General features: G+C 38.6%; 1 protein-coding gene across 1 annotated transcript in view; it reads right to left on the bottom strand.

The window, feature by feature from the left end:
- The window catches only part of SCML2 (Scm polycomb group protein like 2), a 91,761-nt gene extending 85,328 nt beyond the window's left edge, over window positions 1-6,433 (bottom strand). The window contains exon 1 of the mRNA XM_031445805.2: window positions 6,365-6,433. The gene's annotated coding sequence lies outside the window, so the exon portion shown is untranslated. The remainder of the gene's footprint in view (window positions 1-6,364) is intronic.
- Window positions 6,434-18,429: the final 11,996 nt, after the last annotated feature.

Genomic DNA, 18,429 nt, shown 5'->3' with positions numbered 1-18,429 from the left:
AAAGAGGTTTACAAATATGCTTGCTGGTAGTTTTAAAGAAAAGGTTGAAATAAGTGATGCAAGCTATATACACACATAATTCACCAGAGACTATTAATGAAATAACACAAGTAGAACTTTTTTTTTAGTCTTTATTGTTATAAAGATACTATTTTAGCTATGTTTTCCTTTGACAAGGAAAAGCTGGCTATTTTAACTAAAAATTCGCTCCTGGTAAGATGATCGTATTAGTATAATTTTAAAAAGTATATACAGTTGGCCCTCCATACCCATGGATCCAGAGGGCCGACTGTACTAAGCCATTTTATATAAGGGACTTGAACATCTGTAGACTGCTAGAACCAATACCCTGGGGTTTCCAAGGGACAACTGTAGTATATCCACTGCAGAGCTATACATAACTTGTTGAACTGGACGTGATTCACCACTTTAAGATTTCACAAGCATCTACTCAATTTACTCAGTAATCATATTTCCCATTTTCTGATATATTTATAAAGGTTATCATTTAAAACTTAAATTATAATGTTACAATTACCTTTAAAATAAAATCCCATCTCTGAGGAGGGTATAGCTCAGTGGTAGAGTGTCTGCTTAGCATGCAGGAGGTCCTGGGTTCAATCCCCAGTACCTCCATTAAAAAAGATAATAATAAAATAAATAAATAAACCTAATTACCTCCTCACCCCAAATTAAAAAAAAGATGAATAATATAAAATAAAATCCCATCTATGAACTGTGAATAATCAATATTAAGAATGAAATTTTTAGTAGTGAGGATTTATCAAATTAAGCCTGCTGGAGGAGCAATTTTAATCATGCTTTAGTAAAGTCTACCCCCAACAAATTAGAAATTAATCTTTTTCTGTGTCAAAGTAAACCCAAAAATAAAATAACTATTTTCAAGAATTTTTAAGTTATCTAAAAAATTAGAGTTTCCAAGTTAAAATAATTAATCTCTCAAAATTTAAAAACAATTTATGTGAAAGCTATGCATTTAGTTAAGAAGCATGTCATGTCAGAAAACAGATAAATGAAAGACAAGTCAAGCATTGCCAAAATCCCAGTTTATAGCTGTAAATTCCTAAGGTTTTAAAGCACAGTCACAGGCTAATTGCCCAAAGACCTGCTGCCCACCGACATTTGCAGAGGACTGAAGTTAATAGCAGGGCATGTCAATTTACTACAGGCAGCTCTCAGTGCGACATTTTGACAAAAGAACTAGGTCAGGTTACAGCCTGTTTCTATTATCACAGCATTCTAGATTTATGGTTTCTAACACTGGCCCTACAAGAAATAATGGAAATGATGACAACAACAATCCCTGTTAGACAACAGACTACAGGAAAGCATGCAATAAACCACAAACTAAAGTGACCAGAAAACTAAGCATCCCTGACAACACTTCAAACATGAGGCAGGTGTCAGTAAATTACTCATTTAAATATTTCTACAACCTCTCAAAGTCTCAACACAAAAAATCTCAAATCAGAGTTTCTAATCTAAAACCAAGCAATATATAAATGTATTTGTCATTATTGAGTACTATATTTTAATTCTTTTAATAACCAAAGACAATTTCATTTGAACAGATTTATGAAACTCTACCAAATTAATAAAAAGTAAAGAGAAAATAATGATAATTACTTTTCAAGTAATTTTAACACATATTGGAAAATACTCCAAATAATACTTGAAATCTTTGAAAAGAAAAAAAAAGTTTCACAGCAAAGGGCACAAGTTTACAACTGCATTCAGAGAGGCAAGAGAACTAAAGAGAAGAAACATACGATTCAGTCACTGCTTATTTTAAAACTAAAAGAAGTTTGTCAATACATGTGTTTAAAAGGCTACATGAAAGCTATAAGGTACATACCAAGCAAACGAAGCTGTTCATCTGGAATTCAGCACCAGTTAATCCTTAGGAGAAACAATGATCAAGAGAAACAAATTTGTATTCCAAAGACAAGAAGTAAAAAAGTCCCACCAACTTTCCCCTGAAAAAAGAAAGCATCCTCAAGCTATGCCCTAGAATTGCAATATATCTATCCCTTCTGAAGTTTACAATGGCACATTACCACAAAAGGTGGGCACTCTCTTTCCGCTCTTACAACAATTTGCTTCTATAAACTTAGGAAGGGGCAGAGCCACAGCCATAAAGACAGGTCACAAGTAGTAGGTAGTCAAATGCTCTCTATCTTCAAATGTTTCCCAGCTCTTTCCTCATACAAAGCTTATTCTTTTTTTTTTTTTTTTTAACTCCTCGGTTAAATAAGGAATTGAACAGCACGGTCATATAAACTGCTTATAGGAACCTCAAATCTTCCACCGTTCACAGAATAAGATATCTTCATTTCTTATGTTAAAACCTTTCCAACATATATAGGGATATATGTTTAGTAGAAATCACTTAGCATAAAAATCACTAGTATTACTATATCTCCGGTGGCCAAGGTTTACTTGTATTAGACAACATAAAGACCAAATTAGCAAAAATGCCTTATTCATGAAAACCAAACAACATATACGTTTTTCAAATCTTTCATGGTTTCTGAAATCTTCTGAAGTTGTCCTGCTTTAAGAAACCACCAGCCCTGCTATCTTTTAAAAAATGAGATGTTATCACTACAGTAAGGGCATTTCTATGCTTAGAGTAACCAAAGCCCAAGCTAGTTAGAGCCTGGAAATTTTACTTAACCGCTAAATTATACCAACCCATTCTAATCTACGATAAAGAGCAGTGGCTTCTCTCACTTATTTCCCCCAAGACAAAGGGATCATAAAGATTAAGACTCCAAGCCAAGGAAGGGTAAACTTTTTCTTTCAGAATGACCATTTGCCATTTTCAAAATTTCCACATTTCTGGTTCCTGAAATCAACAATCACTTCAAATTCTAAGTTATTATGTAGTAATTTTCAGATATTAATAATGTTCCTAATATTCTCAGAGGTACTTGATTTGCTCACTCCAAACTACAAAGCATCTGGCAATGCCAGACCAATATTTGCACCACAGCCTCAAGGCTCTAACGTTGATGGCTAGCAGAGCTCACTTTCTTCATATCTTATATACCCTAAAACCCAGCAATATTACTATATTATACTAACTATACTACATTATCAGGAGACAATGAGACTCCCAGGGAGGTAAGCTAATAGAGAAGATGACCTCAGATTTCCATTCACAACTGGAATGAGAAGAGAGCTGGCATTAAGGGAAAAAAAGCAGGAGACAGAGTAACCTGGCAAAAAAAAAAAAAAAAGAACTAGAGGTGACTAATAACTCAAACAGCAGAGGATCCTTTGCATCCTTCAGTATTCCAGTTACCAAAGTTCCAACAGTCATGTCTATTAACCCAAACAGAAGGGCAGTAAAATATTCAAGTGACATCTTCCTCTCCCCTCCCTCTCTCCCCACCTTGCAAGAGCTCAAGCTAAATCTGGGATTTGGATTTTCCTTGAATGGAAAAAGGGGCTACATCATTTTCATTAAAAAAAAAAAAAAAAACTTGGCATTTATTCAGCCTTTTCAAAGCACTTTACTATCATCAATTATTTCTCAGTGAGGCAGTGCAGGATTACCCTGACCATTTCATTGATGCGGAAACAGACACCAACAGCAAAGGGAACAGGGGCAGGAAGAGGGGCGATAGGAAGCATCTGGGAGGAACAGGCAGACAGCTAAAAAGGAACAAACCCAAAAGAAAATGAGAGTCACATCTGGCTTATAGCTGACCATCATAACACTTATTTGTTATTTTTTGAGCTCAGAGAGATGTCTGAAACACATTGAAAAAAGAAAGTGCTCTAAACTACCAGTCAGTTAATATCTAGTTACAGCCTAAACTACTCAGTCATAGATGTAATGTTATCTAGCATTAAAAAATACCCACTCTCCAAAACACATACTGATTTCAATTGATACCAGCAATTATTTCCTACTTCAAGCTTAACCAGTATGTTAACTGTTTGACCCAGAAAACAATCTCTTACAAAAATATATAGCTTTATATAATCATAACAAAAGAGGCACAAACTTTATATCACATAAGTCAGAAATAATTCAGTTACACCCAAATTTTGTTGAGAATTATGAACAATATTGACTCCCTGAATTTGCCACTGAAATAAAAGACTGCTTGTTCTACATTTATACTGATTTTCTTAGATATAACCTTGAAATTTTCAGGAATAAATTACTGATGAGAAGCCTTAAACCCTGAGAAACCAGCACACAGAGCAGGAGGTTGAACTACACTCCATACTACAGACAGCATAGGTACTTAATAAAGATATGTGGATTGAAGGATAAATCAAAAACGATTGACCAACTGCCTCATGAAAAAAACACCTCGTTAAGACTGACTCCAAGATTTCTTGTACATATGACATCATTAACTTTAAAGCATCCTCACACATAAATAATATAGTTCAGTTATGTTAATCTTTTGTTCCCCAAACTATCAATTTCAAAACAAATCAGGTTCTCTGGGGGAAACAGGTATACACCCTTAGAAGTTTTCAAGGTTGTGTTATATATGAAATTTACTCAAAAATGTCAGAGCCATTTAAAAATTGTGTTTGACTAAGTTTTTGAAAAAATTCTATCACACTGTTTTGAAGAATATGCATAGAGATATAACCAAATAAATACAAGGCATCAGGTGAGTGTTCATAAACTCCTTTCTCAAAATCCCAACTGGACTCATTTCCAAAGGCTATTTTCACATTTCTCCCATTAAATATACAAAAGCACAAATAGACTGAAAGAACATTCATCCTTGGAAATACGTTATTTAATGAATTAAGAAAAAGTGGTGAGAAAAGCCAATCTGTCATTACTGAAGAACATTCCCACACACTTATTGAAAAAAGCATTAAATAGGCGTCTATGAACTATGGCTATAACACATCGTTTGTCACAGGAAGTTGTACTCCATAAATGTTATACATCTTGTAACACTCTTTCCCCAAAATAGAAATATGAATAGGTTTAGGAGCATTAAAAATGCAGCAGCATCTGCAGTTTTTTGGGGAAAGAAAATCATTTCCAATAATTTCGCAAATCATATGATCGTAAGGAAGTACTCACTTTCCCTGCCTCAGTTTCCCTCTACCAACCGATTCATTCACTTTTGGAGATGTCTGTCCTAAAGTCACCTTACAGGAAAGTCATAACTGCTAATCTTCTAATTCTTCAAAGTAGAAGCTAGTTCCAAATTGTAATCACACTTTATAACTAATGTAAATGTACTACAATCTTAAAAAAAAAAAAAAACAATAGTCTTAAACAGCAACTTCTAACTAAATACCTGTGCTACCCAAACATTTGGGGCGGGGTGGGAGATACAGCGCGAATTTCATCTCAGCCCTCAAAGCTACCTAAAACCTTAAGGCGCAAAATCTATTAAATTCGCCTACTTGCTCTCCCCCTGGTGATTCACACTAGAACGTAGCACAACCATTATCCAGGTGGAAAATGCGAGAACGCTATCTCTAAATGAAGGCAGCAGTCAGTGATCCTTTGACCCAGTCATGCCGCGAGAGCTCGGCGGCCACCTCGCCATTCCGGGGCAGAGCTGGAGCCCCGATCTCCGGCCCCCACCCTCACCCGTACCCCCACCCCCAGGACGAGCCGCGCCTTCCCGCTCCGCTTCTTCCCGGAGGGCGAGCAACCGGCCGCCCCCCTCACCCCCCCGCCAACCGCCAGGAGCCACGGGGCGGGAGTCCGAAGGACACCTGGCACCGGGACCGAGCCCGCGCTCGGCCACAGGCGCATCCTTCCGGACTGACGTTTCCCTCCCAAACTCCAAAAGTTACCTAACAAGTCCCCGGAAGGTTCCTGGGAGAGTTTCAGCCCAGACCACGCAAAGTCATCCCTACTCCTCAGCCCCGCTGCCCACCGCGCTGTCCCGGGGCCCCAGCCCCACCCACGGCGGGAGGATGCTCGGTTGGGTGCTGTCCGCGCTTCGGGTCAGGGGACGGTTGGAGGAGAATGGTCCGGAGCCCAAACGCCACGGGCGGGATGGGCCGGTGCCCGGCGACCGGGCCCTGGGTGAGTATGAGGGGCGCGAGAGCTGCTGAGGGGCGTCTCGGAGAGCGCTACGTGGGGAAGGAGGGGCCCTGGCCTCGGGGCTGAGGCCGCCGAGGGGCAGGGGAGCCCTGGCCTCGGGGGTGAGGCTGCAGAGAATGGGTGACCGGAGAGCAGGGCCGAGCTGAGGCCGGACCCCGCGGGGCGGTGAGGGGGCGTTCCTCGCGCGGGACGCGTCGCCGAGGACTCCCGCCCGCCGGCGCACAACGGCCAGAGCTAGGACGCCACGGCTCCGCCTCTCTGGTCCTCACGGGGCCCAGAGTCGCCACGTACCTCGAGTCTCGTCGGCGAAAAGAGCAAAATTCTGTCACACGGGTCCCGCGAGCCGGTACCGGTCTTCACACCGCCGCCGCCATGTTTGAGAAGCCGCGCGCGAAGCCGCGCATGCCCCGCAACCGCCACCGCTGCCCCGCCCCCTCCTCGCTGCCCGCGTGCCCTGGGGTTGCCGCAAGCACGCCCTATGACCGCAGCCGCGTGCGGGGCCCGAGCTGGGGACCCAGCCGGAAGCTCGCGCGGGTGGTGGCGAGCGATGAGACGCTGCGAGCCCGGGAAACCCCAGGGCAGTTTTCCCTCATCCTCCCCCCGCCCCAATCTGCACTCCCGCCAAAAAAAAAAAAAAAAAAAAAAAAAAAAAAAAAGCCGGTCGCAACCCATGCACCCAAGACCGTGGTGTGTCCCAACTGGTAGCCCAGGCTCCGCGTCAAGTTTCATCAGAGGGAAACTCGGTCCCCTTGGCCATCGCCTTCGACTCTCGGCCACCGCCCACCCTGGTCACGCACCGAAAATGCAGGCGCTTCCCTAGAAACTCAAGCAAGGTCGTTGAGCTAGGAAAAGGCAGCTCGTTAGAGCAGCTTGAGCAAAGCCACTCCTTCGCGGGTTACAGCATAGTCCTTGAAACAGAGTTTCTTTTTTTTTTTTCCAAGGGTTTTTGCCACGCATTCCCCTCCAGCTCCACATTCTGTATTTAGTTGTCCTCTAAACCCAGGCATGAACTAACGGAACTAGATTAACCTGGAGAATAAAATACTTTGCTCATAGACTTTAGGGTGCTCGTGAGCGTCTTCGAGAGCGCATTTTGGGTCTCCTCTGTTGGATCCCTCCGGACCAGGACTGAGCGGTTGCGCAGGTGGAGGTCGCACCGCACCAAAGGGGAGGGGGCGGACGTAAAAACAGCTCCAAAACGAACCATTCCGCACTAAATGTAGCAAACAGAAAACCAGAAGAAGAAGAAAAAATCCCATTCCTCGTTGTGTGGTTGGGTATAGGCAGATTTAAAACTTTTGTTTGAAAAATAATACAACGTGCTGTGTTAGCCAAAAGTAAACTATTGGCAGGCCTTCTCTCTCTCTCTCCAACTCTTTCAAAAGTTGGATGGAAGTTTTGCATCCGTGATCTGCTTAACTTAGTATATAGGGCATGAATATTTTTAAAATTAAAGTTTGGAAATCAGAGCCTAAAACTTAAAAAAAAAATCTTGCAGAATATAGCCATTCTTTACAATGCAGAATAAAATTATTTTCATACAACGCAGCTTTTGCAGTGTTAAACAAGGACCAAATTAAAGTATTTTTTACTGGGCCTAAGTACTGGCGAATGGCACAAAATCAAACGGCTCTGATTGTTCTTGCATCCTTTAAAAATGAATAAATAAATGTTAATGCAAAATTCAAGAAAACTCAAAGGCAAAAACAAAAAACTAGACCATTGATGTGCAAATATTAGAGATTTGGCCCATCAGTTGTATGATTTGTATCACATAGGAGGGAATGTTGAAATGGTCTTAGATAAAAGTTCAAAAATGTTTTTAAAAGCCAGAAAGTTATCTTTAACAGAAAGAAATTAAGTAGAGATTTAATCTTAGCAAACTCTTACTATGGGCTACAGCAGGGCTGGGGGAAAACTTAAATTTTTAATTACTGCCCATTGTCTTTCTAACTCTGATGCAATGGAAATATTTGAAATTCATCTCTACATTCTATGAAAGATTTGAGTTATCATTTGCCTCTTTTACATGTATGTATCCTTTATTAAATTGTTGAAATACTACTCAAATTGTTAAATTGCCTGTCTCAGGGATGCCTCATCTACTTCCCATATTTCTGCTTTTAACATGAAATTAACTGAAGCTCTTACCCTAAAAATGTAATTCGCACTTACCTATATTAGAACATCTTCTCAATGACTATGTTCACCTAAGCATTTATAGAAGTGTCTCTTTGTTATATTAAATATGAATTATTGATAATTATTACAGCTACTATCCATTGAGCACCTACCATGTGCTAAGAGTCATGCTACCATCTTTAGATAAATAATTTTCAATATTCATAATGTTCTTTCACAAAGTTCTTATGAGGTAGGTGCCCTTATTCCCATTTTACAGATGAGGAAGGGGCATTGGTGGTTCAACAGTAGAATTCTCGCCTCCCATTTTACATATGAGGAAACTGAATACTACACAGCAAATAAGTGGCAGAAGCAGCTTCTGAACATATACTTGAACCTTTCCTAACTATCCTTTCCACCCTTGTCATCAATCTTAGATTTCATTATAAATTATATATATAAACATTCAATGAAAATTCTTTTATTTGCTTATACCGTGCTTTTCCCTCCTTTGCCAAAATAAAGTCAAGACTGCTTTTTAATGATGTTAGCATAGGTTGGAACATCAGTTTCTTTTATGTTATATGGAATTGTCTTGCACACAGTAGGGATTTGGTAAATATTTGTTGAATGAGTGAATAGATGAATGGGTGAATTTATATCTATTATTATGACATTCAATTAATTTTGACTAGAAAACATGAAAATGAGGAGACAATTTGAACTGAGTAAAATCCAAATTTTCATGATTATTTTTCAAGTCTCAGATTTGCTTCTGTGGGTTTGCTCCTATAGTTCTCCTGACTCAGCCCCAAAACTGTGACAACCTTTAAAGAAGATCCATCATCCCTAGCCAGATCCGTCATCCAAATCCAATGAAAAATACTCCTGTATCTCAGTGTGTTTGATTACTTCCTTTTGTAACTTTCTTTAGAATTTAATATTAGTCCATCAGAAAGAAAAGATGATCTTCTTTCCTACATAAGCAGGTTTAATCTAGTTTTCCATTAGCATGCATACTTATATTGAAACTATTATTTGTGTATGTAAAGTTCAAGTTTTTGGATAATCAGTAAAGACCTCCTCTAGTTTTCCCACTTCATGCACTCCTTTCTTTCTAAAACAGAAGCTTAACTAAGCCTGGCAGAGACCAGAGATCCAAGATATTCTTGGTAAATTTACCATGCGTATTTTCATCTCAATGAAAAAGTCCATATGGTAGGTATTAGATTACTAATAAATTAATTAAAATAGTAACTGAGCTTACAAACATCTTCAGATCCTTGTTTCTAACAAATTGTCCCTTTTCCCCCATTAAACCAAGAGCACATATCAGCAAGATATAAATCGTTTTTAGTACTGTTATTGTTGATTAAAATAAATCTCTTTTCCTAACTTCGAAATAGCAGCTTCCGTGGAAAAATATAAGAGAAGTGTGTGATATGAAGAAAGAGATGCCAGTCTAACAGGAAGGCTATGTCTTTTCAAAGGACAGAGCCACATCAGGAGGTCAGAGCTCTTGTCCTGAATTCCTAGTCTATCATCCACTAACTGGATTTCTTTAGAATCTTTCCATGCCTCAACTTTTTTCATTTTAAAAATGGGGATAATAAAATCTTAGATGAGAAAGTGCTACTCAGATCTATCAGAAAACTACAGGGTCTTCCCTTAATGGATCCCCACACTTTTTAAAAAACATAAATTCACCTTTTACCAACAAAATGTATGAGATCTAAGCTGACTTTGGCCAAGTATTTTATATGCTGTGAAAACTGGCATAACCTCAATGAACATTATGCACTACACTTGGCCATTATTACATTGACTAGTCTTTCATTCAAACACCAAACATCAACATTATTGAATGCTTGTCATATATGGCTCTGCTAGAGGTGGGGATACCAAGATGAATAAAACAAACTGAACACTCTGGAGTTTATACCCAATCCAGAAAGAGAGTGAGAGAGTAAGAGGCAGAGGGAGAGGGAGAGGGTCTTCAAAAGAACTAGGTTATGCTGTACACCAGAAATTGACACAGCATTGTAAACTGACTATACTTCAATAAAAATAAATACATACAAAAAAGAAGAACTAGGATCTCCTGTAACGCCTTTCATCATATCAACCATTTTTAGATGTCCCCATATAATACTGTATAACTAAATGAATGGAATTGCAGTTGACCAACTGACATAATGTCCTTTGAACATTTAATTAAAACGTTTACTAGTTTTTTTTTTATCAGAGAAATGCAAATCAAAACTACAATGAGGTATCACCTCACATCATTCAGAATGGCCATCATCCAAAAGTCCACAAATGGTAAATGCTGGAGAGAGTGTGGAGAAAAAGGAACCCTCCTACACTGTTGGTGGGAAAGTAGTTTGGTGCAGCCACTACAGAAAACAGTATGGAAGTTCCTTAAAAAACTAAAAATAGACTTACCATATGATCCAGCAATCCCGCCCCTGGGCATATATCTGGAGGGAACTCTAATTCGAAAAGATACATGCACCCCAATGTTCATAGCAGCACTATTTACAATAGCCAAGACATGGAAACAACCTAAATGTCCATCGACAGATGACTGGATAAAGAAGATGTGATATATATATACACACACACAATGGAATACTACTCAGACATTAAATATATATATATATATATATATAAAATGCCATTTGCTGCAACATGGATGGACCTGGAGATCATCATTCTAAGTAATCCAGAAAGAGAAAGAAAAATACCGTATGATATCACTTATATGTGGAATCTAAAAAATTACACAAATGAACTTATTTACAAAACAGAAACAGATTCACAGACATAGAAAACAACAAGCTCTAAAAGTGAGTGGAAAACAACCCCACCAGCCAGCCATAAGCCCCTCTGGAGCTGGTCTAAAGCCAGCATCTGGCATTGTAATCCATCTGCATGATAACCTGGGCATATTCATTCCTCATTCAGGAAGGAAGTATCTACTGAGCCTACTACACACAGGTTCTGTGCTAGATACATACAATCTGCAGACAAATAAACAAGTGATCTTAATGGTAAAGGCTATCATTGAAGTTACATATCAATTATAGGCACCAATAGGTATTCACTTGTTGAGTAAATGGACTTTTATGTGTTTATGTAAATAAATAAAAATAACCCTTCATGATAATCCTGTAAACTTTGCATATAGGACACAGTGAAATTAGAAATTTACATAAAATTCACTGAGAGCATTTTCCTCCTTTTCTTAAAGAAGTTCTTTAGCTCCTGGCTTTTGGAAATTTCCACCAAACTCTCCTTCACACATTCCCAGCAAGTTGTCCTTCCAAACCTTGCCTCTAGGCACCTAGAGGGAGGGAGTCAGTCAGCCACATGGTCTAAAGCCCAGGGTCCAGAACACCTCGAATAGCACAGTACTCTCAATGGCCTTTCTTCTCCCCTCTAGTGCTGGGAACCTCAACCCAGGTGCCTGAGAAAAGAAGATGGAAAGTTGTGGTTTTGTGGGATGCTTTGTGTAAACCCACAGCATGCAAACCTTTTTTATTAAATAGTGTCGGCTAGGAAAAGGGGAAAAAAAAATAACAAGCCTAAGTCCACGAACTTCCAAAGCACGAAACAACACGTTAAAGGTTTAGCATCATGAACAATCAGGTCCTTGTCATCCACTCATTTGCTAGCAAGTTTCCACAAATAACAGTCAAGCTCAAAATTTTCATAAAACGTTTTGGCAGTGCACGATGGGCCAGCTTTCTGGCTGTCTCTCTAAGGAAATGACTGCAAATGTTTTTTCGTGTGAACAGCCTTAAGTATTTTAAATCCTTGGTAAATAGAGTTGCCAACAGTCCCAAATATGTTTTACTATTTCTGAATTGGACATTCAGGATTATTTTAGGGGGAGATTTTTCAACAACAAATATTTCAATAATAAGTTATCCTAACTCCCTTTATTAAATGTTGATGACTTTGGAAAACTTTGTAAATGAGAAACAAACTTTAGTAGCCAAATTGCAGAGGATGAGATAAATGAAAATTTCCTAGAAAGCATACTATAAAGACAACATGACTTCCAGGAATAATATACACCCATAGTTTTTACTATAGGAGAATGCTGATTTCTAAAGCAAAGGTCTGACACACCAGTATAACTTACTAACTTGAAATGATTCTAGAGTTCTTACAGCAAGTTATCCTGAAGGATGTTTGTTCTAAATCTGGCGTTCAGTATGGTAGTTACTAGCCACATGTAGCTATTCTGAATTGAATTAATAAAAATGAGATGAAATTACAAATTCAGTCCCTCAGTCACACTAGCCTCATTTCAAGTGCCATATAACCACATGTGGTTAGTGGCTGTCATATTGACAGTGCAGAACATTTCCATCTTAAATAAAATTCTATTGAACAGAGTTGTTCTAAATCTTTACTATTCAAAGTGTGGACCAGCAGCTTCAGCATGTGAGAGCTTGTTGAAAAGACAGAATCTCATGCCCCACACCAAATACTCTGAATCAGAATCTTCACATTAATAAGATGCCCAGGTGATTTGAGTGCATATTAAAATTTGAGGAGCATTGGTCTAAATCAGCATTTCCCAGACCTGGCTTGATCATAAGAATCACCTGGTGCACTCAGGAATCATTCAGAGTCCAGGGCCTTGCTCTAGATCTACTACATTTGACTCTTCAGAGCAGGTTCTTGGAATCTGTATGTTTAACAAGCACTCTAAGTAATTCTTATTACTCTGGAATAGCCATTGATAGTTTTTCAAAACTCTCCAGGATTCTGATGGGCAGCCAAGGCTAAGAACTACTGCTATAAATTACTTGATCTCAGAACTACTTCTGGTCTTAAAATTGGATATTCGATCTTTAAATAGAAGTAAAATGAAATGGCATTAAAAGTAAATCTAACAATCTATGCAGTTTAGAAACACAGCTAAAGAGTTTATTCTGTATTCCATGAGCTAAACAAGAAGTACTGATAGAAGGTTTTGGCTATTTTGCCAATTTCTATGTTATATAATCAGGCAGAATTCTATATGGTACCTTTTTTGGTTTTGTTATGTTTTATCTACTTTTTTATGTCTTGGCTTTCTGAATAAAGTGATTAGTTCCTTGAGGATTAAAAATGAGCTTTTCTAATTTTTTGGAGCCTATGACTCCTCCCCGAAAATATACACTTGTTGACTCAAATTAACCAATAATGAGATCCAGATAAAACAAAGTCACAGTATTTTAACAGCAACAACAGCAGGTAAGAAACCCCCAGACATAAGAATACCTGCCCATGAAGAAATAACAGTCTTAAAGAGGTAAGGAATGGGTAATAAAAAGAGAAGTGTCAAAATATGCTATTAATAAGGAAAATGTGAAAGGGAAGTGTTCAGAATCAGAAAACAAAAGGTGGTTGTTTCCAAGATATTAATTTTATTGTTATGCTTTATAACAAATTTTATAGCCCTACATGCCTAGAGTAAAAAAGAGGAAAGGCTTAAAATTAGTTAGTTAACTGTCCAACTTAAGAAGTTAAAAAAAGAAAGACTAAATCCAAGGAAAGTGGAAGAAAATAAAAAATAAATACAACTATCAATGAACTGAAAAACAAAGAATGGAGACTAGCAAAGCTGAAAGTTGTTCTTAAAACAACACAACACTTAGAAATGATTCATATAGTCAGTCAGTTTTCCCCATTGACATAAATAGCAGCAGTATTTTTTTGGATCCATCTCATAGAGTAATAGAAACAAAAGCAAAAATAAACAAATGGGACCTAATTAAACTTAAAAGCTTTTGTACAGCAAAGGAAGTCATAAACAAAACAAAAAGACAACTTACAGAATGGGAGAAAATATTTCAAAATGTTGCGACTGACAAGGGATTAATTCCAAAATATATGAATAGCTTACACAGCTCAATATCAAAATACAAACAACCCAATCCAAAAATGGGCAGAAGACCTAAACAGACATTTCTCCAGAGAAGACATACAGATGGCCAACAGGTACATGAAGAGATACTCAACATCGCTAATTATTAGAAAAATGCAAATCAAAACTACCATGAGGTATCACCTCACACCAGTCAGAATGGCCATCATCAAAAAGTCTACAAATAATAAATGCTGGAGAGGGTGTGGAGAAAAGGGAACCCTCCTACACCGTTGGTACAGCCACTATGGAAAACAGAATGGAGGTTCCTTAAAAAACTACAAATAGAGCTACCATGTGATCCAGCAGTCCCACTCCTAGGCATATATCCAGAAAAGATGAAAACTCTAATTCAAAAAGATGCATGCACCCCAATGTTCATAGCAGCACTATTTACAATAGCCAAGACATGGAAGCAACCTAAATGTTTACTGACAGAAGAATGGATAAAGAATTGTGTTATATATATGCAATGGAATATTACTCAGCCATAATAAAGAATGATATAATGCCATTTGCAGCAACATGTATGAATCTAGAGATTATCATACTAAATGAATTAAGTCAGTTAAGACAAATATCATATGATATCACTTATATGTGGAACCTAAAAAAATGATACAAGTGAATTTATTTACACAACAGAAACAGACTCACAGACATAGAAAACAAACTGATGGTTACCAAAGGGGAAAATGGGGGAGGGATAAATTAGGCATGGGTGATTAGCAAATACACATTACCATATATAAAATAGATAAACAACAAGGTCCAGAGAACCATATTTAATATTTGTAGTAACCTATAATGAAAAAGAATATGTATGTATGTATGACTGACACTATATTGTACACCAGAAACTAACACAACATTGTAAATCAACTATACTTCAATTTAAAAAAATAAAAAATAAAATAAGCAGCAAGGTCCTACTGTATAGCACAGGGAACTACATTCAATATCTTGTAATAATCTATAATGAAAAAGAATATGGAAAAAGAATATATACTTATAACTGAATCACTATGTTGTACACCAGAAACTAACACAACATTGTACATCAACTATACTTCAATAAAAATTAAAGTAAGTTGGGAGGAGGGTATAGCTCAGTGGTAGAGTGCCTGCTTAGCATGCACAAGGTCCTGGGTTCAATCCCCAGTACCTCTGTTAAAACGAATAAATAAATTTAATCACCCCACCAAAAATCCCAAAAATTAGAAAAAAAATTAAAATAAGTTAAAAACAACTAAAATTTTAAATGGACTTTTAGGTCTGAATATAGATGAGATCAAGGAAAGCAAGAGAATGACTGACACAGGATTCCAATGGTTATCTCAGCTCAGAAGAAACAGAGTAATGAAATGACTGAAGACCACATAATTGAATGCTTATTTTTGTATAAGTCCTAGTTTTCATATTAGATGGTAGGTCCACTAGTACTTACTTAATTGTAAATTTAATTAGATAGCTGGATAGATAGACAGACAGACGTAGTAGTTAGAAAGTGTCATAAACGGGCTAATGATGAGGATAGTCCTGAACCAAGGATTAAAATTAATCCAAATCTGTGTTCCTAAGGTCCAGTAAAAATTTATATCATATAAAATATTTCATAATTAAAGAAAATGGGAAAATAATACAGCATTTACTTACTTGAACCTGTGGATGTATTTCTGAAAAACCATACACAGAAATTTTTTTGCCAGTAGAATGGGATCAAATTCCAAATGTCTTACTAGATCTTGTCTTTTATAGCTATTTTTATTTTTAATAGCAACCGTATAACAAATCTTTCTGTAGGGTAAATAACCACTGTGATGTGTATATAATTATCTCCTAATTTACGTTTTTAGTAAGTTTCTACTTTCAGCCACTCTCTGGCCTGTCTGTCTCTATCTCTCTCTTTGCATATATATAACCTCTACATGTATAACCTCCTTCGTACAAATAGCTACCCAGGGGACCTCCCACAACTCTCCTTCTCTCCCCTCATTGCCAGAATAGGGTTTCCATCCCCTCAGCCCAGCTTACCCTGCTCCAGCCTAGCATCTCTCTCACACTTCACTGGTCCTGGCATCTCATCTCATCTCATTGCCTGTGCAAGTCTATGCATTTTGAATCCACAGCTCCTTCTCCATCCCCAAAAACCACACTCCAGTCCCTATTTCTTCACTTCAGATAGCCAGGTCTGTTCCTTTATTCACTCAACAAATATTTACCTGCCACTTTCACTACATTAGGTACAATGAATTAGGTACAATGAGAAATATAATAAGGTGAACCAGAGAAAGCCCTTGCCTCAGGAACATGCAGACCAGTGGAGGAGGTGACATATATACAGCAGAAATAATTACAAGGGAGAAAGTCATGTGTCAGGTATTGCCCGCACGTATAAAATAACACTGATCCAGATTCCAGGATGAATATGACCCAAGGCAGGAAATATTTAACAGACTCCAGCCACCTGTAAGGCTGGACATAAGTACCCAGCTGCCTTTCCTCACCATTTGGTTCTGACCTGGCACCTTAATTCTTATATCCAAGATTCTGACTTTGTTCCTGTTCTAGAAACTTGCTTAACATCTCAGGCACCTACTGAGGGCTCCATACCTTATCATCAAATTCTATCTTGGTCTCTCCTCCTCATTTTTGGTTCTAGTAACTTTCACAGTATAATATCTTTTCTTTGGCCTGGGGTCCTTGCAAGAACTAGGGAACTGCCCCCAAACTGTAGCTACTAGATGGTGCCTTGTTCTTCTTGAAGATGCTCTCTGATGCCACATATCTACACTTTCGAACTGTGGCTTATTGAGGATGCTGGGTACTTCATCCTGGGTCTCCTATCCCCTGTTTCTGTCTGTGACTCAGAGGTAATTTGCTCTTAGACCCCAAGCCCCTTCCTATGTCCACCCTCACTGTCTTTCTAGCTCCCCCAAACTGTTGTCCACAGCTAGGGAGAGGCCAGTTCCATGTCTCGTCTCCCAGCCAGCCAGGTATAACTGCCCCTGCCCCCACTGAATACTGGCATATGACTGTAGATACTGGAACAGGTGTACAGGTCAAGTGTTTAGAGAGTTAAGCGAAGGAAGAGAGGGATTCCTTCTAGACAGGAGGATGCATTAGGGTAAACGTCATAAGGAAGCTCCAAAGGGCTTTTTCAGGCAAAAACACAAAGGTGAGGAAATCTGAGAGATGCATAGGAAACAGCAAGTAGTTCAGTTTGGCTGAAGCAAAGAGTATAGAGTAAAGTGAATGTGAAAAGCAGGCGATTCCGTTCCGTGGAGGGCCTTGAATGTCAGGCAAAGGAGTTTGGATGTTATTCACTAGAAAATGGGGAGTCACTATAGGTTTTTGAGGAGAATGATGTGATTAGGTTTTTGAGGAGAATAATGCATTTCTCCAGGTATAAAGTAATGTATCTGAAGTATATGTAGAGCCTATATATACAGGAGACCTGTAATGAGTATCCGACTTAAGACAATTACAGTGGGAAGGGGAAGGGAGAAACAATTACAAGATTGTTGTAGAGGAGGTAGAATTAAAAGATAGGATGCTATAACTGATACTTCCCTCTTTTTTTGGCTTCAGTATTCTAGATGACTTAGGTTTCTGACTTGTGAACCAGGAGGATGGTACTGTATATTTGACAGAAATACAGACTGCACATAGTTGGGGTTCTGGTTGCCAATTTCAGTGTGAGTAGGGAGGCTCCCCCAACACCAACAAACAATGCTCTGACACCAGCTGTGCATCCTACGATTCAACTCAATTCTGACAAACTGATTCATCGATTCCACAGGTTCAGGATTCACTCCTACAAGTCTCAAGTCCAGATTATCACCTGTGCTTCTGACTGACTGACTACAAATTGGAGGTTCCGACAACCCCCTCCAACTCAAGATGCCAACTGTAAGTGCAAGCTGCTACCTGTACTTCTGATTGACTGGGTATAGACAGGAGGTTCCCAGATCTCCTCCTCAGGTTCAATTAATTTGCTAGCAGCTCACAAACTCAGAGAAACATTTTACTTTTACAGTTTATTATAAAAGAATGTAACTCAGGAAAAGCAGATGGAAGAGATGTACAGGGCAAGGTCTGAGGAAAGGGCACACAGCTTTTATGCACCCTCCGGGCACGCCACTCTCCCCAAATCTCCACGTGTTCACCAACCCAGAAGCTCTCCAAACCCCATCCTTTTTGGTTTTTATGGAGGCTTTATGACATAGTCATGATTGATTAAATCATTGACCATTGGTCATTGATTGAACCTCCAGCCCCTCTTCCCTCTTCAGAGCTTAGTGGG

This window comes from Camelus dromedarius, chromosome X, assembly GCF_036321535.1.
Source record: "Camelus dromedarius isolate mCamDro1 chromosome X, mCamDro1.pat, whole genome shotgun sequence".
Lineage (NCBI taxonomy): Eukaryota > Metazoa > Chordata > Mammalia > Artiodactyla > Camelidae > Camelus > Camelus dromedarius.
Note: the sequence above shows the minus strand (reverse complement) of the source record. Positions and strands in the feature narration are given on the sequence as shown.